Source organism: Pelodiscus sinensis, chromosome 1, assembly GCF_049634645.1.
Source record: "Pelodiscus sinensis isolate JC-2024 chromosome 1, ASM4963464v1, whole genome shotgun sequence".
Classification (NCBI taxonomy): Eukaryota; Metazoa; Chordata; order Testudines; family Trionychidae; genus Pelodiscus; species Pelodiscus sinensis.
The window spans coordinates 252,500,423-252,525,180 of record NC_134711.1 but is presented as its reverse complement, the minus strand read 5'-3'; the positions used below and the strand labels follow the sequence as shown (position 1 = coordinate 252,525,180).

The 24,758-nt window shown below is 42.5% G+C and overlaps 1 protein-coding gene across 2 annotated transcripts in view; it reads left to right on the top strand.

Moving 5' to 3' along the window:
- The window catches only part of GPC6 (glypican 6), a 1,157,112-nt gene that overhangs the window by 815,295 nt on the left and 317,059 nt on the right, over nt 1–24,758 (top strand). The window lies entirely within an intron of this gene.

The window sequence follows — 24,758 nt, the reverse complement described above, 5'->3', positions numbered from 1 at the left end:
CCCAGCTGGTGCTGAGGGGACACTGCGTGACAGATTTCTGCTCCTCCCACCACAAATTCCTCATCCTCTTTTCTTTTCTATCCCCTTCTCTTCACTCCCCATTCCTTCCCCACAGCCTCTTCCCGCCACCTCCTCACCTCCACTTCTTTCATTCCCACCCACTCCACTGCAGGGCACAGAAAACAGGAAGCACAGGGGGTTGGGGTGGGAGTGGGCAAGAAGGGGAGGGGACCAGGCAGCTATCTCTTCAAGGCTCATTGGGTTAGGCAATCCCCCCACCACCACCACTTCACACACTAGCAAGGGGGAGGTGTCTCTGGGGAGCATATGTGGGTAGAGGGCAAGGGGAGAAGAGCCAGCAGCAGACACTGTAGCACCTGGGCTGGGAAAGTGAAACCAAACCCACCCACACTCCACACACTAGCACGAGAAGGGAAGGCAACCCAGCAGATAGAGTGCAAAGGAGGAGAAGGGGGGCAGCAAGGAGGAAGCCTACTTTGCCCACCCTGGGCCAAGGTGCAGGGAGGGGGCTCGATGGGGTGAGCAGCCAAGCAGGGAAGGGGCTGAGCAGGAGCAGAAATTGGTGAACAGAAGAGGCTGCAGCGGGAGGAAAACAGCAAACTGGGTGGTCTGCAGAGCAGGGCTAGCAATCTCCTGGAGCCAGTGAGATGAATGGAATTGAGGCAGCTGCTGCAGCAGCAGGGAGAACCTTGTGACCGTAAGTCAAGCCTTGTGCCTGTCCCATGAAGGTTCAGGATTGGGCTGCTGAGGAGGTTCCCTGCTTCTCTGCCTTCCCAACTGCCCTCAAACCTGCCTGAACCATACTAAACATTCCACAGCAACCCCATGTGGCAGGGTGGAGAGGGGTGGGGCCAGCACAGCCCCACCTTTGTGTAGACTGTGCCTTGTTTTGCCCTACAGACCAGATGCCCCTGAGGTGAACCGTGGTGCACCACTTTGCACTGGAACAATAGGGAGGCACTCAGCTCTTATGGGCATCTTTGCAAAATGTCCTCACCCTACAGCTCCCCCATACAGGTGTTGCCATGGAAGGGGGCACTGGGAGCCCTGATGAATTAGCAGGATAGGAGGAGTTGTTAACTTTCATTAGTTAGAAGTCCAGGGAGCCCTACAAATATTATGACAATTAATAAAGTTCCTCTGAAGGTTGAGTGCAAGAACAACAAATAGAAAAATGAGGGTTCACATGGACTTCTTCATATCTGAGCTGAAATAAAAGTTGGGGCATGGAGACAAGACCCTACCCTGTTTTGACCATAGTGACAAAGTGTTTATGCAGAGTTGAAGGAGACTTTTAGAGAATCAGCTCAGAAATACCAGTTTTCACCAATATTATTTATAGATTCACAAATCTTAAGGCCAGAAGAAGCCGTTATGAAGATCTATTCTGAGCTCCTGCACAAATATCCCCCTAAGGCCTCATCTATGCTATGAGGTTAGATTGAAGTTAGCCACATGATTTTATAATGAATGTGTCTAAAACACCAATCCCCCTTTATGGGCTTTTAAAATGGACTTTGATGCTGTACCTTGAGAAGAGGAGTAGCTCTAAATTCAACTTTCCAGGGTTGAATTTGAGGAGGTGCAAACTGGAAGTGCCCTGGGGACATCTGAATTTCATTTCCTGTTTGGTCAGTATGGCAAGCCCGGTAGCACACCTGAATTCACAGGGTTGCAAACAAGCTCCAATATGGATCATGCAGGATACACTGGATCTGACTGCTGTGTAGGCAGAAGAATCTGTACATGCAGAACTCTGAACCAGCAGAAGAAACACAGATATCAATGACAAAATTGCAGAGGGTAGAGCGGAAAAGGATACAGCAAGGAAACCCAGCAACACCGCATGAAAATAAAGAAGCTTTTGCAAGCGTAACTAAAGACAAAGGAGACAAATGGGTGCTTGGGGTCTGAGCCACAGACATGTCACTTCTATGATTTTGGGAGGGACCAATCCAGTTTCCTAAAACTCTCCATGGATACCTCCCAAGAGACTTTTCAGGCAGCCTCAAATGGCAATGAGGACGACGTTGTAGATGAAGAAGAGGAGGAGGAGGAGAATGCTCATCAGGCAAACAGAGGATCCAATCTTACTAATAGCCAGGACATTTTCCTAACTCGGGAACCAATTCCATCCCAGGACCTATTGTTGCCTGATCCTGAAGGTGGGGAAGGCATGTCTGAGTTCACATTTGCAATGATGCTACAGCGATTAAATGTTATTGGATTTAATCCTGGATCTTCCATGAACAATTGGGATACAGTGACAGCCAGTCCACCTACACAACAGGTGATCCCCAGAACAGTTTGTTAATGTGTCTGGAGATGGAGTGGGAATCCTCCCTGTACATCTCTACAAAACTCTCATCAAGTTATTTTGCAATCCTCAGTTTTTGGGGAGGGCTGCCTTAATCCATCTTCCATAGTAGGACAACTTCCTCACCAAGCCAGCAGTAAGTGGTCATCGCATTGCATCGCATTGCTTCGCATCGCAGTAACTGGCATCATCGCAGCACAAAGCATAGCAACATAAGGTCCAAGTTTCTGGGCACATTCATATAGCATTTGATCCCTATCATGATCAGTGATTCGGAGAAGACTGATTACACATGATGACCTGGGTGAAATGGGAGAAGTGTTGTAATTGATAGCACAGAGAAGATCCACATCTGTTTGCTCATCCCCAACTAATAATGAGCCCAGGTGTACTGCCTTGCTTGTGATGGGCTTGAAGAGATCATCCTGGAGAAGAGCCATGCTGTGTGAGGGATGCTGGTGACTACATATTGACTGTGTGTATCTGTGTTTCCAGCCTAAACCCATTGCCCTCTTTGGAAACACAAACAGATAAACAACAATGGGAGATTGTATTTTGCAAGTCCCCATTCCCATGTTTCCAAAGCAGAAGTTAAAGACCCCTCCTGATGAGCTGTTTTGCATGACTGCCTGCAAAATGAGTTCTGCTGTCAAGTGCTCTGCCAAGTGTTATATCTTACCGGTGGGTACTCAATTTAAAATGAAAAATTCGGCCTTGTACCTAACACGTGCTTTATGCTAAAAAGTGCTTCATTCACTGTGAAAGAGTTACATTGTAAAAAACTGTAAAGTGTACCCTTTCTTTCTAATGCAGCTGATGGCCTGTCTGTGGTCTCTGCCCCACTCCAGCAGTTAGGCTGTCATAGATTAGAAGGTGAAAAAAATTGTACAAGCAATGAAATGTTTAATGAGCTCATGCCTCCACTGATAGGACACAAGTCAATGCATGGAGGTGCATGCTGCTAGAGATCTTTTGTATTGAACAGGAGGACAGGAGAGTGTTCAGGGAACATGAGTGTAGCACACAGAATGAGAGGTTGAGGCTCTTAGGAGAGTACTCAGAGCTGATGGGGCACCTGGTAGAGGTTCAGGAAAAGCAGCTGAAGTGCAGATACCCCTGCATCCATTAATAAACCACTTGCCCTCCACACAGAGTTCCATGTTCTCCTCTCCCAGACGTTCTAAAATGGGGGGTGCAAGGGAAAACCATTCACTGAATTTTGAAGGATGTCTCAGGGAGCAAAAGACTGTAATTCCCTCCCGCCCCATATTATCAAATTCTATAAGTCTAGATAATAAGATGGGTAAACTAGAGGGTCTTGTATTAAATGATTATATTGATATAATAAACATCACAGGCACTTGGTGGAATGAGTATATTCAAAGGGTAATAGCAGGGTACTAAATATATCTGAATGATGGAACATGTCATACCGGTGGGAGAGTGGTGCTGTATGTAAAAGAAAGCATAGAATAAATGAAGTAAAAATCTTAAATGAACCAAACTGTACCATAGAATCTCTATGGATATTAATTCCTTGCACTAATAATAAAAATATAACAGTAAGGATATATTACCAATCACCTCACCAGGATCGTAATAGTGAGTGCAAAATGCTCAAGGAGGTGACCATAATATAATTAAATATAACATTCCCATGAGAAAATACCATAGCAGCCCAATAGTGGTAGCATTTGTAGGGAATAATACCGGACACACTGGGTGCAGGTGAAAACAAGCAGAGGATTTATTGAACACACAGTGCTGCTGGAGTGACAACCAGGTATTAGCCCGGAGAGCTCTGACTTAATCAAAACATACATTAGATTATATAGGTAGCAGATGGATGGAGGGGAAGTGATTTGATAGGTCTAGCAGTGGAAATGAGATATGCACATAAGCCAATAAACTACGGAAGTTACACAGTATCTCCGCCCATTGCCAATTAAACATGTTATCACGAATACAGGTAGTTATTCCTAACAAGCTAAATGAGCCAACATAAACAGGATGGAAGCCCCCTAAATGGACATGTTGATGTTAACTGGTTTTGCTGAAATTGTGATGTCTACTGTGAGATGACTCCTTCCTTGTGTTGGCACAGTCCTTGGGGTCCAAGCTGATTAGTCTGAAATTACAGGAGACAGTGAGAAAACCGTGAAGCCTGGCTGGTACCAGCCAGGCCTTATCAGAGAGAGAGGCCCCGTTGGAATGTAGTTGCCAGGACGACCAGGGTCAAGTTAACTGCTGTCTGTGTGCTTCCCAGGCTGGCCTAATGATTTAGGATTTGAGTTGTCAGTTCTCAGCAAGATACCATGGACTGCCTCAGTTTACCCTACAACATTTAATTTCAGAAAGTGGGACAACACAAAAATTAGGAAGTTGGTTAAACAGAAATTAAAAGATACAGTGCCAAAAGTGAAATCCCTGCAATTTCAGTAAAGTCAATCATTTTCTCAGAAAATTCTTGTTCTGTAGCAGCCATATGATCCACTGAAAAAAATCTCAGGAAAATTTGCACCAAGTTCTACAAATAAGGTAGAAAATGTGAGAGAGTTATCTCACTGTAAAATCCTAGGCTACGTCTACACTATGGAGGTTTTCCGGGATACCTTTGGTATCCTGGAAAAACTTCACCGTGTGCAGGGAACGTGTCTGCTCTTCCACTTTTTTTTTGCGGAAGAGCAGACGTGCTCTTTCAGAAGCTCTGTCTTGCTTCTCCCACATGGAAGAAGGGCTCTTCCAAAAGAGGAGGCTTTTCCTAAATGTGGCCCTGTGTAAACAGACTAAATTTCGGAAAAGCCTCTTCTGCGAAAACTATCGGAAAAAGGCCTCTCTGCTGCATGCATACTTACTGCAAAAAGGGCATAAGGCTGGCTGGCATACCTGCATTTTTGTCTGGTGCTGGTTTTACCTCAGTAAAGCTGACCTCTGGCTCCAACTCATGAATAGCATCAGTATTCAGGAAAGCAATTAAATCTATGTAATTTAAACTTAAGTTAAACTTAAGTTAAAAAGCTTTCATGCTTTTCCTGATGAGGGATGGATTTAAGCATGTGTTTAAGTTCTTACTTTAATTATGGTATTATTGCCCCCATTTCCTTATCTGCATAACAGGAAAAAAATTCTTTATTGCATTTTTTCATTTATTACTGTTTGTCAGTCACTTATTGTGGTGATGAGTTACACAGCGATCTGTAGAAATAAATGAAAAATAAAGCAGGACAATTTCTATGTCATCCAGACACCTATGTGATTCTACTAGCCAGTTCTGTTTTTCATCATCTGTGGAAATTATTTTAATAGTTCAAAGTTTCCAAAGTGAGAGAACAGTTAATACCTGTTTAGTAAAGTTTTTGGAGCTGCCTCATATTTCATTTGAAAAAAGAAAAGAAGCTTGTGTAAAGTTAAATATGGATGTCATACAGAACTCATAAAAGCCTCTATTTTCTATTAAAGTTTCTCTCTGCAGGGCAAGTGATCAGATACATCACTGAGTAATAACTGACTTAACATCTATCAGTGGTTACAATACAACCACGTTTCCATGAAAGCATATTAATTATTCACTTGTAATTCATAAAGTATTACAACAACATATTTTACATAAATGAAAGTTTTATAGTATACAACCTTCTATTTAATATCAGTCTTCAACAGTAAGATTTCTGGAAAGTTTGACTTGCTTTAGTGATCTAATTAATATGAAAGCATGAAACCTGAATCAAGTGGCCACTTGAGACAAGACCATATGTTATGCATTAAAGTGTGATTCTTCTCTGAAAATAGCCATGTAAAAAGTGCATTGAGGGGAGAGGGCATGCAGATATTAATTGTTTCTCACTCATTTCCAAAACAAATGTGCTCCATTTGCAAGTAAAAGATGCTCTTTTTCTAACTGCCAGCCACACAAACTAACCTGGGAAAAGAACTGCTTGAAAATGGAAATGAAATTTTTGTCGGATTATAGAAATTTTTAAAGTATTTTGGGTTTGCTCATTTTCAAAATTGACTGGTTTTATTTTTCAAAAAATTCTGTGAAATTTTAAATGATATTTTCATTTTGAAATCTGTTTTCTAAAAGTACTTTTTTAAAAATTTTCAGTAGAGAATTTCCACTTCACCTCCCCCAAGTGATTAATCTGCTTTATCAAAATTATCAACACAAAAGATAAAAATGAAAAACACAGAATGAACTAGCCTGCACAGACCACATGATTCTCCTTCATCATACATACAACTTAGACCATTTGCACAGCTCACGTGCACCCCTGCTTAAGAAATTCAAAATGACAAACCATGCTGAAAATCCACAAACACTTCACATTTGTGCTCTCAAAATATTTGAAACCCAAAGTTCTTCTCTGTAATTTTAAGTAAAAGATTATTTTCTTCCTCAGAAAATGTTTCTTGATAAAAATTGACCAGTTCTACATGGGTCTCTGACAGTCAAACTGGGTTCATTTTATATCATGTGTCATCCCTAGCACTGAAGATTCTGCAGATCAAACTGGGTCCTTGGTCACACTTGAACAACCACTTGGCATTTGCTTCTGATGAAGCCACCCTGTTAGTGGCTGGACCCCACTGCTTATATTTAGGGCCCTACCAATTTCACAACCGTCGCAGACATAAGAACATAAGAACGGCCGTACAGGGTCAGACCAAAGGTCCTTCTAGCCCAGTATCCTGTCTGCCGACAGTGGCCAACACCAGGTGCCCCAGAGAGGGTGGACCGAAGACAATGATCAAGTGATTTGTCTCCTGCCATCTCTCTCCAGCCTCTGACAAACAGAGGCCAAGGACACCATTTTATCCCCTGGCTAATAGCCTTTTATGGACCTAACCTCCATGAAATTATCTAGCTTCTCTTTAAACTCTATTATAGTCCTAGCCTTCACAGCCTCCTCTGGCAAGGAGTTCCACAGGTTGATTACACGCTGTGTGAAGAAGAACTTTCTTTTATTAGTTTTAAACCTGCTACCCATTAATTTCATTTGGTGTCCTCTAGTTCTTCTATTTAGGGAACTAATAAATAACTTTTCTTTATCGGTCCTCTCCACACCACTCATGATTTTATAGACCTCTATTATATCCCCCCACGGCCTCCTCTTTTCTAAATTGAAAAGTCCCAGTCGCTTTAACCTCTCCTCATATGGGACACGTTCCAAACCCCTAATCATTTTAGTTGCCCTTTTCTGAACCCTTTCCAAGGCCAAAATATCTTTTTTGAGGTGAGGAGACCACGTCTGTACACAGTATTCAAGATGTGGGCGTACCATAGTTTTATACAGGGGCAGTAAGATATTCTGGGTCTTATTTTCTATCCCTTTCCTAATAATTCCTAGCATCCTATTTGCCTTTTTGACCGCCGCTGCACACTGCGTGGAAGTTTTCAGAGAACTGTCCACGATAACTCCAAGATCTCTTTCCTGATTTGTTGTAGCCAAATTAGCCCCCATCATACTGTACGTATAGTTGGGGTTATTTTTCCCGATGTTCATTACTTTACACTTATCCACATTAAATTTCATTTGCCATTTTGTTGCCCAATCACTTAGTTTGGTGAGATCTTCTTGGAGTCCCTCACAGTCTGCTTCTGTCTTGACTGTCCTAAACAGTTTGGGTATGTCTACACTACCCCGCTAGTTCAAACTAGCGGGGTAATGTATGCATACCGAACTTACTAATGAAGCCCGGGATTTGAATTTCCCGGGCTTCATTAGCATAAAGCTGGCTCCGCCTCGTTCCACAGATAGATTGGAATGGCTATGTAGTTCGAACTATCTAGCCCATGCCGCGTGTAGCCGCGCGGCACGGGGTTCGCACTAGCCGGCTTTTAAAAATGGCGGAGCCGGCTTTATGCTAATGAAGCCCGGGAAATTCAAATCCCGGGCTTCATTAGCAAGTTCAGTATGCATACATTACCCCGCTAGTTTGAACTAGCGGGGTAGTGTAGACATACCCTTTGGTATCATCTGCAAACTTTACTACCTCACTGCTTACCCCTTTCTCCAGATCATTTATGAATAAGTTGAAAAGGATTGGTCCCAGGACTGACCCTTGGGGGACACCACTAGTTATCCCTCTCCAATCTGAAAATTTACCATTTATTCCTACCCTTTGTTTCCTGTCTTTTAACCAGTTCTCAATCCATGAAAGGACCTTCCCTCTTATCCCATGGCCATGTAATTTACACAAGAGCCTTTGGTGAGGGACCTTGTCAAAGGCTTTCTGAAAATCCAAGTATACTATATCTACTGGATCCCCCTTGTCCGCATGTTTGTTAACCCCTTCAAAGAAATCTAATAGATTAGTAAGACCATGAAATTAGTCCTGCCCTATGAAATCTTATCTCTCTGATCTCACCAAAGCCAGGCCAGGCTGGAGTGGGATAGAACTTCTCTTTCCCCTGGTGTGCTTCAGCAGCCTCAGAGCTGGGCTTCAGGCTCCTCCCCAGGCTTCGGGGAGTGGCTATTGCCCCCCCCCCCCAGCTTCTGTGATGACTTCAAGCTGCTGCTCCCACACCCTCTGCAGTTCTTGCAGGAGCAGGGACACCCGAGATTCATTGCTACCCCATGCAGCTTCTGCCCAGCTCAGAGATGATACCTGAGCTCTGAGGCTGCCTTCGTCCTTCCCTCCTCTCCTCTCCTGCCTCCCCCCGTGGCTCTGGCCTGTGCTCAGGACTTTATCTCAGGAAGATGCTCCCCCTCACCTTTGCTTCCCCCTGAAATTTCTGCCTAGGCTATGGGCACTGGAGCACTAGGAATTCTGTTCCCTTGCCCACTTGTGGCTCCTGTCCAGGCTCTGGAGGCCCGAGCTCTGGGATTGCTATTCCCCCTCACTTCTTTCATTCCAGGCTCTGGGCACCTGTACTCTGGGTTGCGGTCATCTCCGAGCAGTTCCTGCTGGGATTGGGGAACACCTGGGCTCCAGCTGGGATTGAGGTCTTCCAGCCCATGTAGCTCCTGCCTAGTTTCAGGGGGGCTGCTGGACCCTGGGGTTTTTATTCTCCTCCACATCTCCTGCCTGAGTGCCAGGATTCTTTGCCCTTTTCTTCTTCCTGTGGCTACAGCTGGGCTGTGTCTACATTGGTGTGATTTTGCACAAAAGCAGATGCTTTTGCGCCAAAACTTGCTGCCTGTCTACACTGGCCACGAGTTCTTGCACAAGAACATTGACATTCTAATGTGTGAAATCAGGGCTTCTTGTGCAAGAACTATGATGCTCCCACTCAGGAATAAGCCCTCTTGTGCAACTGTTCTTGTGCAAGAGGCCAGTGTAGACAGGCAACATGAATTTCTTGGGCAAGAAAGCCTTAAGGTTAAAATAGCCATCCGAGTTTTCTTGCGCAAGAGAGCGTCTACACTGGCAAGGATGCTCTTGCGCAAAAGCACATCTCTTGCGCCAAATCATGCCAGTGTAGATGTAGCCTAGGAGTTTGGGGTGTCTGGGCTTGGGGCTTCTGCTGGGACTCAGGGCACCTGAACTTGAGGCTCCAGCCCCCACAGTGTCTGTTGGGGCTAAGGGCCTCCACGCCATGGCCCCTGCCAGGGCTGAGGCACACATTTTTCAAGTTGTATGGGTCCTCTAGGCACAGGCCCTCAGGCCCATGCATTAATCTACCACTTGTCCTCCGTCTGACTAGCAGTTAGGAGTTCCCACGTGGGACCCTCCTAGCATCTGGAAAGATCTTATCTACCTCTTCTAGCTGCAAGAAATTCCAGCTGCTGCTTTCAGAGTTGGACTTTGCAGACTGCACATAAGTGAGTAAGCAATCCTGTAACTCCCCTACAACAGCTTTGTGATCCCCTAAAATTCCGCACTCTAAAATTTCCTTTTGGGTCAAGATCTCCATGATTACATTATCATGAAATTTCAGATGTAAACATCTGAAATCATGAGATTGGTCAATTTCACAGCCAGAGAGTCTTAAAATTGATCAAAGAGAATTGTGAATTTAGTAGGTCCCTATTTGCAAGAGGACAAATCTTGCTCACCAAAGTGGACTTATGTCTATATGGTAGCATGCCTTTCTTAAGACCTATAGGATACACTCTTATAGGTAATAAATAATTGAATTCAGTAACCAGAATAGGTTAGCAAAATGGGGCATGGCTGCCTAGGAAGTAGTATTGCAGAAAGGGGTTTAGAGGTCACACTGCACCACAAACTAAATATCAGTCAACCCATGTAGCACTGTTTGCAAAAAAAAAAAAAAAAAAAAAAAAAAACCATTCTGGGATCTATTAGCAGGAGTCTTGTAAGCAAGACACAAGGAGTAGTTCTTCCACTCTGCATTGAGTAGACCTCAACTGAATATTTTATCCAGTCCTGAGTGCCACATTTCAGGAAAGATGTGGACAAACTGGAGAAAGTTCCGAGAAGAGCAACAAAAATTATTAAAAGTTTAGAAAACATGACTTATGAGGGAAGATTGAAAAAAGTGGATATATTTAGTCAGGAGGAAGGAAGTCTGAGAGGGAACATAACTTTTCAAGTATATGAAAGATAATTACAAGGAAAGGGGAGAAAAATTGTTCTCCTTAATCTCTGAAGATAGAACAAGAAACAATGCGCTTAAAATGCAGCAAGGGCTGTTTCGGCTGGACATTAGGAAAAACATCCTATCAGGGGGTATGTCTACACTAGCCCCCTAGTTCGAACTAGGGAGGCTAATGTAGGCATTCGAACTTGCAAATGAAGCCCAGGATTTAAATATCCCAGACTTCATTTGCATGTTCCCAGGTGGACGCCATTTTTAAATCCCCTTAGTTCGAACTGACTGCCCGCGGCTACATTGCAATGAGGTGTAACAGTTAATCTGAACTAAGGACGTAGTTCAGATTAACTTCTGACTGCTGCGTGTAGCAATCTCCATCATAGAAGATTTTTAGAAGCAAAATAGGCAAATACCCATCAGGGATGGTAATACTTAGTCCTGCCATGAACACAGAAGGTGGGACTAGAAGAATTCTTGAGCTTCCTTCCAGTCCTGTGGTTCTATGATTTTAACACTATTTTCTTGGTCATGCTAGCCAGGTTTACACCAGTAAGGACCAAGGCTAACCCATCAGTATACACAGTATTGTGCTGATAACTTCTCTATAGGATACTACATAGACTCTTAAGAATGCTTTGTATTTTGCTTTGGTATGTGCTTGCAGCAGTTTATGAACCTTCTATGATGTCTGACCTCTCCTAATATCATCCAGGGTGACAAAGGAAAAGAAATGAAACAGATGGTTAACAAAGGAACAATTGCTACAAATGAGACCAAAAAATAGCTATTTAAAAAATTAAATCATGTTGGCTGAGACAATATAACATTCAACAATTTTCATAGCACATTTCTCATACCCCTATGACTCAGTCCTGTGAGAACATTTCCCTCAACTCGCACTGACTTCAGGCCAGTGCAGGGTGTTCAATGCCTCAGAAGACTGCTGAGGTCCTATTTCATTTTGATTGAGCAAATGCAAAAGCTGATGAATATTCCCCTATACAATTCCTCAGGAGACAGAGATTTATGAAATTTGCAATTAGGATGACTTCAGCTGGTGTGAAATTACAGACATTTAAATATTATTATCTTTATTATTTTTACAGAAGGGGAGGAGAACCTGCCTGGATTCCCTGATCCTAGGCCCTGGCTTGCCTGGATCCGGCCCCCGAGGCTCAGGGTTCTTCCTCCCACCCCCCAGCATTGGGGAACCTGCACTGGGACTCTAGTCCCACTCCCAACCCCTCTGTTATCCCACTGTGAGGTTGGAGCACACAAATTCTACTTCCCTGGGGTCAGCGGTCTCCTGACTCAGAAAAGGTTCCCTGAATTACACAATCAAAGCTCACTGGAATAGGATTTTGGCTTTGAAATGCCTCTAATCCTGTCCTCTTGAGTCCTCTCAACAAATAAACATTTTATCGCGATGGATATTTTAAAAATATAGTAACGTTTCTTATAAATAATGCTAAAATAAGAGCATTAATATAAGAACAAAGAATAAACAATAAGTTCATTAGAAGCTGAGTTGCAGTGGGTATATATCTTCCTGTCAGATGCTTCATTAAGTTCACTCATTCATTTATAGATGATACATGTCATAATTATCCTGCATACCTTTCCTGGCAAATACTTATGAACTGAAAAATGCCAATAGCATGTAAGGCATAGGAAGAAAATTAGTTACAATTTTGCCTTTTCTTTGTTCTGTTGTGGTATGTCTACACTACAGTGTCAAGTTGAATTAAGCTACGCAACTTCAGCTATGTTAACACTCGAAGAACACTCTCCCTTCTACTTCCCTTATTCCTCATGAAAGCAGCGTTACCAGCATTCACTGGAGCACCCCTGTCAGTTCGAACTGGACCACTTAACTGGACCACTTAACTGGACCACTAATTCAAACCCTGGAAGATTGGCAGCTTCAATCTACCTCTGTAGTGTAGATGTACTCCTTTTAATCAGAAAACTTGGAAAGCCTATAGTGTTCTCATGGGCTATTCTATGTAGCGTTCAACAGCAGAAAGTGGCAAAGATGGTGTAGAATAGTTCAGAGATGTCGCAGAGCAGGTCTTTTTGACCACGGCCTCGCGCACGCATTGCCCATTCTGCCACACAAAGGCCCCTCACAGAAAATGTAGGCCGCTGACACACTGTGAGAAAGCATAAATTGTAAGCGCACAATGCAGCTTTCTGTGAACAGAATTTAACCTTGTAGGCATCATAGAATATGGAGGTGATCATGAAAAGATAGAACACAGCTGCAAGAGATAGTTAAGACTCTCTTGACCGTTTCTTGAAAGTAGGGAGGTAGGCATAGGGAGATAAGACGCAACTGCCATACACACTGACCATGCCCGCACCCGGCACTGTCCACGGGGCCATCAGGCGGGCATCATGAAATATCCTATAGGGCAATATTGCACATTACCTCATCACCAGCCTATCAGGCCTAGCCAGGGAACAGACCCTAATAAGGTACCGATATCAGGTTATGTTATAAAAGACCCGCGACCCCTTTGTTCAGCGAGGTTCTGAATATTGAGGGCACATGTCTTTTTTGCCCGTCTGAAGGATTGATCACCCTGAGGCTGCCTCCCCACCCTCTGAGTCAAAGATAAGGGTGTGCGAGTTCTGAGCATGCTCCGAGTTCTAGTGTGTCTTTACACTGTTATCGTTGCTGGATTTGTAAGCATTGCTTAAATATATTAGTTATTGGTTTAGTTAATAGTTGAATTGTGTTAAATTTCACTGTGTAATTCTGTAGAGTGTAACTGAGTTCTATTAACCACACTGTGTAAATTGTATAATCTTGTATTGTGTAATGGTGTTGTATTTAGGCCAAGTATAAGTGTCAGAAATAGAAACCAAGGAGTTAAGTTGTAAAGATAGATTAATGACTAACTCCACCAGCTGCCCTAAAATAACCATAGAGGGGCTGGCTGTGGACGGAGTTTTTATTATCATTATATTGGCTTTGTTTTTGTATTTTTTGCTTGCATGCTGTGCTGTCTTAAGAGAATTAAAGATAGTGATTTAATATAATCGAATTATAATCACAAAGTTTGTAATCAGTTAAGTGCAGTTTGGTTCAGTTTTCCCCTCATGTAAAAGCATTAGGCAATTGCTTGTTTTAAAATTCATTTAATAGTCACTTGATTTTTGATAAAAGAACCATTCTGTTTAATAAAAAATCATTTGTTTCACCATCATCCAGTAGTTTTCACTGGGTAATCGGCTTTAACCTTTGAGGCTCCCACCACATCACCAAACTAAGGTGTAACAAGAGATAGACCCATTTGATAAATATCAGGTTCCCACTGTCCTAGTCCAAACCTGGCTCAACCGTGTCTGGATCCAAGCAGCTGAGCCTGGACAGGCACTGGGATCAAGACGGATAGTGGGCTATTTAGTATCCATGGCCCACATTTTTATGTAAACTGAGTTAAAGATGAGGGTAAGAAAGTCCTACATCATAGAACTCCATAGGCCACAGTTTATCCAGGTCTTTTGTGCAATGCGAGGATCAGCTGTATCTTTTTTGTTTGTTTGTTTTTTTCAGTCAGAAGATCCTGCTTATTGATTTTCTTAAAGGGGAAGGATTAATCATCTTCTGTGCTAAATTGCATATATGAAGTATTTGGAAAAGATTGAAAGTACAGGCAGTCCCCGGGTTACATGGATCCGACTTACATTGGATCCCTACTTACAAATGGGGTGAGGCCACCCCTCACTAGCTGCTTCCCCCCAGCAGACCAGGGAGACGTGAAGCTAGCGCCCCCCCCCCCCCCCCCCGCAGACCAGGGAGATGCGGAGCGGCTTTTCTCAGCAGACACCTCAGCTTGAGAATAAAGGACTGAGGGAAGTGAGGTGTGGGAGAATAAAACTGAGCTCTGGAGAAATGTTTGGCTAGAGTTTCCCCTACAATATGTACCAGTTCCGACTTACATATAAATTCAACTTAAGAACAAACCTACAGTCCCTATCTTGTACATAACCCAGGGACTGCCTGTACATGTTCAACATTAAGTAATGATTAAGGCTCCCTTATCGTGGATGATTATTCTTTCATAAGTCTCTTTATCCAATGTGTAGTCAATCCACAAGTACCATCTACCATGCTGGTCAAAATTCAAATTAGTTTAAAACTATAAAAGTGTCACTAGAAGGATTTTCTTTATCAAAACTGTAGTGAGATGAGGATCAGAAAAACCTTTTTTGTACATGACCAAAAGGGCTCTCATAGCAAACAAAAGCTGAGACAAAGGAGAAAATGTATCACCTTTCCAAGCATTCTAGATGATCCCTGTTATAAGACCCACAAAAGATGCACATGAACAACAGGCTCAGGCTTATAAACATATAACGGTTATTTAAATTTGTTATTTGAAACGTTATATTCTGCCTTGTATATTTTTTACAAGTATGTTGATTTATGACTGAAATCAAAATATAATAATTCCCAATATACATGCAGGGTTTAAAGGGAAATGAAATTGCTTTCTCAGCAAAGTCTGAAAGAAGCCAAGAATGTGTCTTTTTTTCCCCATTGAATCGTGGTAGACCTTCTTTGGATAAGGATCATTACATCTTTTAAAAATGAAGATATGTTGTATACATGAATTCTGCTGAATAAAATTTATTTCACAGAGCAGCCCTGGAAGTCTTTGGAGAGAGAAAAAAGTTTTAGTGAACTAGAAAGATTTTCCAATCTTCTATTTTAATGCTAAGGTTATAGTCAAGGTTAATTCAGAATGTCAAGAAAGTGAAACTGTGACAAGATTTAGTGATGACGTAAGTACAAATTAATGCAAGATCAGTGACATGACCATTGATTCTTATCATGGGATCTTACTGAAATGAAGTCATTATTTAATTATACTCTTACTTATACTATAAATGGTTCCCAGAATAGATTATTCTCATTTTAGATGTTTGCAGTTCCATTTTCACTTTTCTTTTGCATTCATAATTGAGTAGAAAAATCTCAAACTTGATATGCTGTCACTTCCCTTCATAACTCAGGAAAACGGGTATTTCTCTCTTCTAAAGGCCCCATGGTCTTTAAGATCTCCTTCTGTATTTTATAAAACATTATTTGAAATTTTTTGAAGATTTTCAGAGCAAAGATGAGGTTATTGGTTTTTCTTTTAAGTAAAACAAATCAACACACAATTTTTCTGTTCAGTTTAGGTGCTGCTTACAACATTTTTATTAGAAGGTCTAAGTCTTCTAAGGCTAACATATACATCAAGACAAATAGTAACTGGATCCTTAGCAAGCCTGCTCTTACAAAGTCAAGAGGAGCATCAATGCTTGCTTAGTTGCTCATAGAGGTTCAAATGGTGGGATTAGGGACCTTCATTCACGGGGGCTACGGCTACACTGCCGGGGGGGTTTCGGAAGAAGATATGCAAATTGTGCTCGCATTTGCATATCTTCTTCTGAAAAAAACCTGGCAGTGTAGCCGTAGCCAAAATATTTAATAATTTTGGTGTTCTTGTGCATCTTTGTTTGACTTGATTCTAACTCAAGGTTTTATTTCACAAAGATGAGTGAGAAAATATTACATAATCAATCATTCAAGTTGCCAGTTTATGTTAAATTTGAAGTGAAGTCAGCATTGCAATGTGGATGATAGAGCACTGAAAGACACAAACACTGACATTCAGATAGGCACAGATTTTCAAGATAACACCCTATTCATTTCAGAGTTAAGCAGAACCCATACCCTTGATATTTTTAATTGTATTGTCTGATACGTAACATGTAGAAATGAGCAGAAGCAGAACTTTCTTTTTCGTCTGTATGAGGGTACGTCTAGACTACATGCCTCTGGCGACAGAGGCATGTAGTCTAGACGTACCCTTAGATTTTGGCTTTTCAGAGGTAGACAGACTACATCCTGTTAATTTGGTTACTGAGTACAATGGTACCGTAAACCTGGTCAATTCCTCTGGGGGCAACCACAATATAAATATAAAAGAATCATATTAATTGTGTCCAAGGCAGATCAAAAGTAGGGTGGATTGCACTAAAACTCATGAACTCTTCTTGAAAGGTTTTAGCCACATCTGAACCAGAACAAGAAAAAGGCCCTTTTTGCTTTGGATCAAACTCATAACCAGAATCATAGCAACATATTTGATTACATGTATTTTAATCTGAATGGTACCCCGCCCCGATTCATCCCACCAAACTTCAGTAAGGTTTACAGTTGCAGTTTACATTTCAGCTCATATCTGGTTCTTCTATAGTGTATGTGTCCAAAACAGATGACAAACAAATCTTGAGATTACGAAGAATATCAAAAGGTAGTAAATCAATTATATGAAATAGATATTTACATTATACCGACTAACGCATAAATCAAAGAGAGAATCCAGTGTTGTTTAATCCATGACCTTCTGTTTTTCTGATGATTACCAAACAGGTTGAACTTTTCTAGTCCAGTACCCTCGGGACCTGTCAGTTGCTGAGCCAGAGAATTTGCCGAACCACAAGACGTCAATAATATCTAACAGCTTAGTGAAGTCTTAGAAGACATTTAGGCGCCAGTTAGAGCTAAATAACAGCACAGAACACAGAGAGCCAGGACCGGTTGCTGTAAATATACTTTATGGGACCATGGGAAAGGTGGCCACACCCATGATAAATGGCCATCCAGCTAACTAAATCAGGCTGGACCACACATGTTGGCAGACCAGAGAATGCCAGAATAGAGAGGTTGAACCTGTAGTTTCTGTATGACAGGGACCCTTCTAAAAGATCATAATGGTGGAAAACTTCTTAGATAGGTGTTTGTAAATATAATAATGATATTCTAATTCTCTAGTGAGTATTTTCTAGTCAGAGCTTGAAAAATATGTATTGAAAACTCAGTTCACAAGATTTTCCTTGATAGTGTAGTATCAATGATGAGATGTTTATTAATAGTATTTTTAGTAGTAAAATGGAAGATATTAATGAGTGTCTCTACTCTTTTTTATTATTGTGTATGTATTTTAGCACTCTGGATTTGAGCATGTATCAGAGATGGGAACGTATGTAGTAAAATCGCAGAACTAATATGTAAGCAATTACTTTCTGTCTTTCACTGGCTATGGAAGCCCAAGTTTAATGAAATAGTTTCTAATTTGTCTTTCTGAGGGCTTAATCATTTCATGGGTTGAATTGTTTGTTTCTATGGAGCTGCCTGTTGTGTCTTCAGTTATTAGTCATTGCACAACATGTTTTTCTTCTCCCTCAGAGATATTAGATGGGTTTTCAGTTTTCAAAACAAGGAAAAGTTTTGTTTTGTTTGTTTTCTGATCTGTAAACTGTGTAAATGCAGCCATTAAAAAGTGGGTATGATCACAGCAGAATCTGGGCAGATTGGCTCCGTCAATGGAGCCATGTAAACTAGTTTACCCGGCATAGGCAAAGAAGCGGGGATTTAAATAATCCCTGTTTCATTCAAATAAAAATGGCCACCATTTTTTGTGCTGACGATCAGGTGAGGGCAACCAGAGCATGCAGAGACAAAATGCTTTGCTGTCCCTCATTGGGGTAGACAAGCAAGCAGGGAAACCCGAGAACTGGCTGTCTGGTGGGGTGGGGGAGAGGGTCCCTTTAAGCACAGACCTCAGATAGCCTCAGGCAGCAGCCCCACACAGTAAGTCCTGACCTGGTGCCATACAGAAACTCATTCCAGCCAGCCTTAAATGCGATTCAGAGTCCACTCAGTGTGGCTGTGCTATTTCTAAATAGCAAAGTGCTATTTCAAAATGCATTTTGTGTGTAGAAGTGTTATTTTGAAATAAGATATTTCGAAATAACACTGTAGTGTAGACATACCCTAAGTGAAGATCCATGATTTCCCCTTCCCCCATAGCTCACCTGTAGCTACCTAGAACTCTGATGGCACTAGAACTGGTAGTTGGGGACTTCTCCTTTGTCCTGTGCCCTGTGGAAATACATTCTTTGGAAGCTTCTTCCACAGTAATAGAATAGCTTAATAGAATGGGGAGCAGAGGATAGCCAATGGACGCAGAGGTTCATGGAGGTCTTGGAACACGTAGGCCAATATTGATTTACAAGTCAATAGTGAGCCACTCATGATATGTTTGCCTGTATATTTGCTCAGTGAGACTGTGCAATGCGAATAAGGTGATAACTCAGCCTGTTGTGGCGATAGAATCAGTTCCACAATGAATAGCATACCCAAAGGGAACAACTCTGTGTTTGCTTCTCCTGTTTGTCAATTGTTGGTTGGTTGGTGCTGTACCGGAGTACACTGAAGACACATCGCTTGTACCAAGGAGCTTGCATATTACTATGTTGCTCAGGTTATATTGATAGGCATGATGAAAGGGATTTGATTACTTAATTGCTGAAGATGCTTCACCTACTTGTAATATACTTTTTGTGTTCTGGACATGACTAAGACATGTCTGCCCCCTAAAAGGTTTTGAAAGAGATTGTGGCATTGCAGCAGACAGCCTATCTATAATGGAGACCCTCATGATAAAGTAGCTTTCAGTAAGCTTTATAAATAAACACATGCTGCTGAGAGTGCCTTTATGGTTTAAGTGTGTTTGTCTTGTGGTTCTGGAACCCAGATCTCTAGGCAGATTATACTCAGATGCCTTCTGTAAATTGTATTCCAGCGTGCATTACTTTTTGTAAATCATGCTAGGATCAATCAGGTGGGTTAACAGAATAAAGACAAATGGCAATGGAATGACTTAAACACATATTTATTGCAAGGTAGCCATTCCAGAGTGCGGTACTGCACATCTTCTATATCCCCAGCTTAACATGTCCTGCAATTGGTCTATGCTTGCTTAGATCCAAATTCTAACCTCAGTTTCATTTGTGCAATCCTGTGAGCTACAATAGAATTAACCATGTTTTTAAATTGTATCAGTTTAAATGTGCTATGCTAGATATAACCTATTTCAATATTTGTAAAGGGAACTAGGAAAGGAAGGATATGGCAGGTTGGACACACCTTCTGGGGTGCCACTTGATGTGTTGGGGTCCTACCATCTTGGGTTCTCCTTACTCTCTGCTGCTGTGACAGGCTCTCAAAACTCCTTGCAGCACATGCACAGATAGGGACACACCCGACAGTAGAATGACACAGAATCTGTATCCACTTTGTGTGGGAGGATACAACTAGGGGATTGCCCAGCATTCAAGTGTGCACAGCCTCTGGGAGTGTAAATCCAAAATTATATTGTCTGTGCAACATATGCACATAAATGTTTCCCCTCCTTCCATGTAGAGGAAGATGTGTGCAACTTTCCCCTCTTCACAGTTATGAGTTGCACAAACTGGGGTTTAGAATAAACAAGAAACAAGATTTTAATTACAAAAAGTAAACGTGATTTGTAAGGGATACCAAACAGAACAAAGTAGATTACTAAGCAAGCAAACAAAACCAAACGCATAAACTAAGCTTAATATATTAAAAATTGGTCCCAAATAGTAACTTCTCACTCTAAATGCTGTTTCATGCAGATTGCAATGTTTGTTGAAGTAAATCTCTTCACATGCTGCCCTGCTCTGCCTGGGCTTGACACCTTCCTCTTGCAGTTTGCTTCCTTTCTTTCTTCAGGTGTTTTCAGCAGTCTTTCTTCGTGGGTGGAGAGGCAGTGGAGAAGAGCCCAAATTAACTGACTTGCAAGACTTAAATAGGATTCACATATGTCAAGAATATTTTATTTCTTAGTTTAATCCCCACCCCTTTCCACTGGAAAAAATACCAGCTCAAGATTGTATCCTGTACTGGGTGGCATCACATGAACTTGCGGTGTGAGAGCAGCATCCTCGGACACTTCTTGGGAAAGTAGGAGATTAAATTTATAAATTAATGGAGATTTCCTATCTCCTAGAACTGGAAGGGACCTTGAAAGGTCATTGAGTCCAGTTCCCTGCCTTCACAGCAGGACCAAGTACCATCCTTGACAAATTTTTGCCCCAAATCCCTAAATGGCCTCCATAAGGATTAAACTTACAACCCTGGGTTTAGCAGGCCAATGCTCAAGCCACTGAGCTATCCCTCCCCAAAAGATATCCGGGCTGTTTGAACACTGTCGGGTGAGCAGTCCCCTGGTGAAAACACAATTTTAATTCTTGACTATTCAATATTTCTAACATCAGATACAGAAATAATACATGCATACAAATAGGAAAATCACATTCAGTAAATCATAACCTTCCCAATAATGCCTCACATGCTTCATCTTGCATAAAACAAAGTTGTTATGTCATTTTCATATCATTACAATATTATGGGCAAATATACATATGCCTCCCTGTCATGAGTGCTGCTAGAGGCCAGTCCCCATCATAATTAAGAGTAGGATTAAGGGTTCTCTAATTTACTTTGGCTCATTAGAGCTACCTTAGAACAGTTATACTAATGGGCATCACCAAAGGGCTGAGTGCTCCAAACACACCCCTTTACATGCCCATCTTAACTATGACATGGTTTGGCAGGGGACTATTAGGAGAACAGAGCAAACAGCAAAGAGTCAAGATCCAGTGAGAATGTAGCATGCTTGTGTCACCAACACCTTGTTATTAATGGTGTCAAAGAACTGACTCATTCTACATACAGAAGTTAATCTCCATCCTGTCATGCAAGGAAATTGTCACCCAATGAAACTAGTTGCGTCTGCAGTCATCATTTGAATTATGTTATTCAAAATAGATATAGTGAAATGAAAGAGTAGGAGAAAGTAGATTCACACAATATCTATTCTTGTACATTCCACTTTTCAGTTTGACTCTTAACTTTTTCATTTATAAATGTGTTAGTTCTTGATTGGTTTTAGTCTTGGTGAACCCAATACTGAAAGAATCTATTCTCATTCTCAGATGAAATTTCACAGAAGCCACTCCTCTTGTGAGAGTTTGGGGGGGGGGCACCAAAATCTCATAAGAATGCTTATGAGCTTCATTAATGATCTGGCAGATGGGATGGATTTCACCATCAGCAAGTTTGCAGATGACACTAAGCTGGGGGAAGGGTAGGGATAGGGTCCAGTGACCTAGACAAATTGGAGGATCAGTCCAAAAAAGAAATCTGATGAGGTTAAACAAGGACAAAGGCAGAGTCCTGCACTTAGGTTGAAAGAATCCTATGCACTGCTACACACTGGGGACCAACTGGGTAAGTGGCAGTTCTGCAGGAGAGAACCTGGGAATTATAGTGAATGAGCAGCTGGGTATGAGTCAACAGTGTGTCCTTGTAGCCAAGAAGGCTAATGGCATATTGGGCTGTATTAGTTACAGCAGGGGTCAGCAACCCTTCAGAAGCAGCGTGCCAAGATTTAATTAATTCACTTCTATTTACAGATCTGTGTTCTGGGAGGAGGAGGGGACAAGGGCAGGCTGGGTATGGTCACCATAGTTTCTGAACCAGCTGAATCTAGGGAGAATGGTTTAATTTAAGTTATTAAACAGAGTAAGCGTTTTAACTTTTTCAAGTTAGTTTATGAGACTTCATTTTAAATAAAGTAAAATATGAATTTATGTCCAACACAAAAGGTTTCAATGTTTCTTAATTTATGGCAGGGGCAAGGAACCTTTTTTGGGTCAGGGGCCACTGACCCACAGAAAAGTTGGTGGGGAACTATACAAGTGAGAAGTAAAAAACCTCCTCCAAACCTCTTCACCCCCCCTCCCTCCCCCCTGCCAACCCTCACTGATGTGGTCCCCAGCTGAGACACCTCACTTGTCTGGCACTCCAGCCCACACGGGGTTAGGGAAAGTGACAGGGAGGACAGAGGTTCAGAGCTCCCCATAGGCCAGACTCCTTTTCTGGGGTTCCAGAGTTAGTGGATTTTGTGGACCTCCTGAGGCTCTGGTGTGGGAACAAAAATGAGGGGTTCCGTGCTCAGGGCAGGCTGCCAGTGAGTGAGATAGGGATGCGGGATCTGGACAGGAGGTGGGGTGCAGGACAGGGTGAGGAGGGCAGGGTCTGGAAGGAAGTTTGGCAGCAAGAGAGGTGGTGGGTGGGGGCATGAGAAGGAGTTTGGGGGCAAGAAGTGCTTGGGGGAGTAATGCCGACAAGGTGAGAGAGTAAGAATGCTGCTAAATAGCTAATGGGGGAGGGAGCCAAAGAAGTGGGAAGTAAAGGAAAGTGTAGCTTCTGCAAAGTAAAATTGTATCCCCCTTAACATCTTCCCTCTGCTCCAATCCCCCTCCCCTCAGCCCCATGATTCTCCCAACCAGATCCCTAGCATCACCTCGTGCCCCTCAGTGCAACCTCTTTCATCCCCCACCCCAACCCAACCCACCCCTACCCCCACCTCCCTGTGCCCCCAGAGTACACACTGGCAAGGCAATAGCATTGGGACTCATAACCCCCTAGGAGCAGTTCTTGGGTGAGGAGGGACAGGGGGGCAGGACAGAGTCACTTCCCTGCCAAGCCCAGCCCTTTGCTGGGGCTCACCCCTCACCTGCAGGTTGCTGCTCTGGGGCTGGGATGGGCAGAGCCCAGGGCTGTTTCCAGCCTGGCCAGGCACAGCGAGGTCCTGGAGAAGGATCTCCCTGCCCCCCACACACATCCCGCAAGGAGCAGTGAGGCACAGCCATGCCTCAGCACTCCACAGAGGTGGCAGCAGCTTGTGACCATCCACCCGGTGCTGGATCTACAGAGCAGCTCCAGTCCCCTCCACCTCCCAGAGCAGGGAGCATATCCTGTAGCAAGGGCAGGGGTATTAACCCCTTGGCTCCTGGGAGCTGCATGCCCAGGCTTGGCTGGGGCAGCCCCAGGGACACAGTGCCCAGTGTAGGGTCATGCTGCCTGCTCTGTTTGCCAGGCCTCTCCGACCCCTATGCACAGTTTCACAGGTGATTAATCAGCCCCACCCATCAATCAACTCCTTGCAGGAGCCCTGAGCTTCTGACTGGGTGGGGCTGATTAATCACCTATGAAGCTGTGCTGCCCTGCAGCTTAGAGGGAACACTGATCATCAGTCCTTTCCGGCTCAGTTCATAGCAAAGATGCTTCAGAATTGATGAGCTGAAATGAAGTCAAAGATGAAGGAACCCGTAGGGTCCTCTTTATACCCTTGTCCAAGTGAAGGGAATTCCATTGTTCTCCTTATATGGAAGTAAGCCCCAGATGGAGTTTGTCACATGATCAAGTAACCTGTCCTTTCATGACTCTGTTGCAGTCATTGCTTGCATGCTGGTCCGAACATTCACAGCGAAGTTCCTCAGATGTGGATTGGCACCTTTTAAAGACCATTGTCAGTCAAGTATTGCTATTCACTTGACTAGCCTTCTGTTGAGGTTTCCCAGAAACAAACATTTGAAATACAATACTCATAACCTCAAACTAAAAGATTATACTTGCATATGAATAGCACAAACAGAATCAAAGAATCATAATCTTTCGATAGACACCTCACTTGGCTAGTTTGTTCAACATTTGGTGCAAACATTAACATTAACAATGGTTGCCACAATGTTTTACATATTCATATCAGAGCACAATATCATCACACATGTACTGCTGGTTTTCCTATTATCCTACCCTATTTATCAGATTTTTTTAATGTTTTTCTATTCTACAGTGTGATGAAAGTAAAGGAGACAATGTTTCCTCATCAGGCAGAATGGGAACTTCAACCCAGTTTCCTATTCTGTTAGGCAGCCATGATAACCACCAATATAGTAGCTGTTCTGAGATGTTCTCATTCTTTTTTGAATTTCCAGTCTGGATCTGAGAAACCTTTCTCAATGGAACTTTCACTGAACACAGAATGTTCCCACCAACTGTGCTGGTTTCAATCAATCAGCATATTTGGAGAGTGAGAGTTTTGTAAAAAAAAAAACACAAAATAAAATACCTCCTGACCAGCCCCAATTATACATGGGCTTTTCACATAGCAATCAGCAATGCTTGAAAGCTTCAGG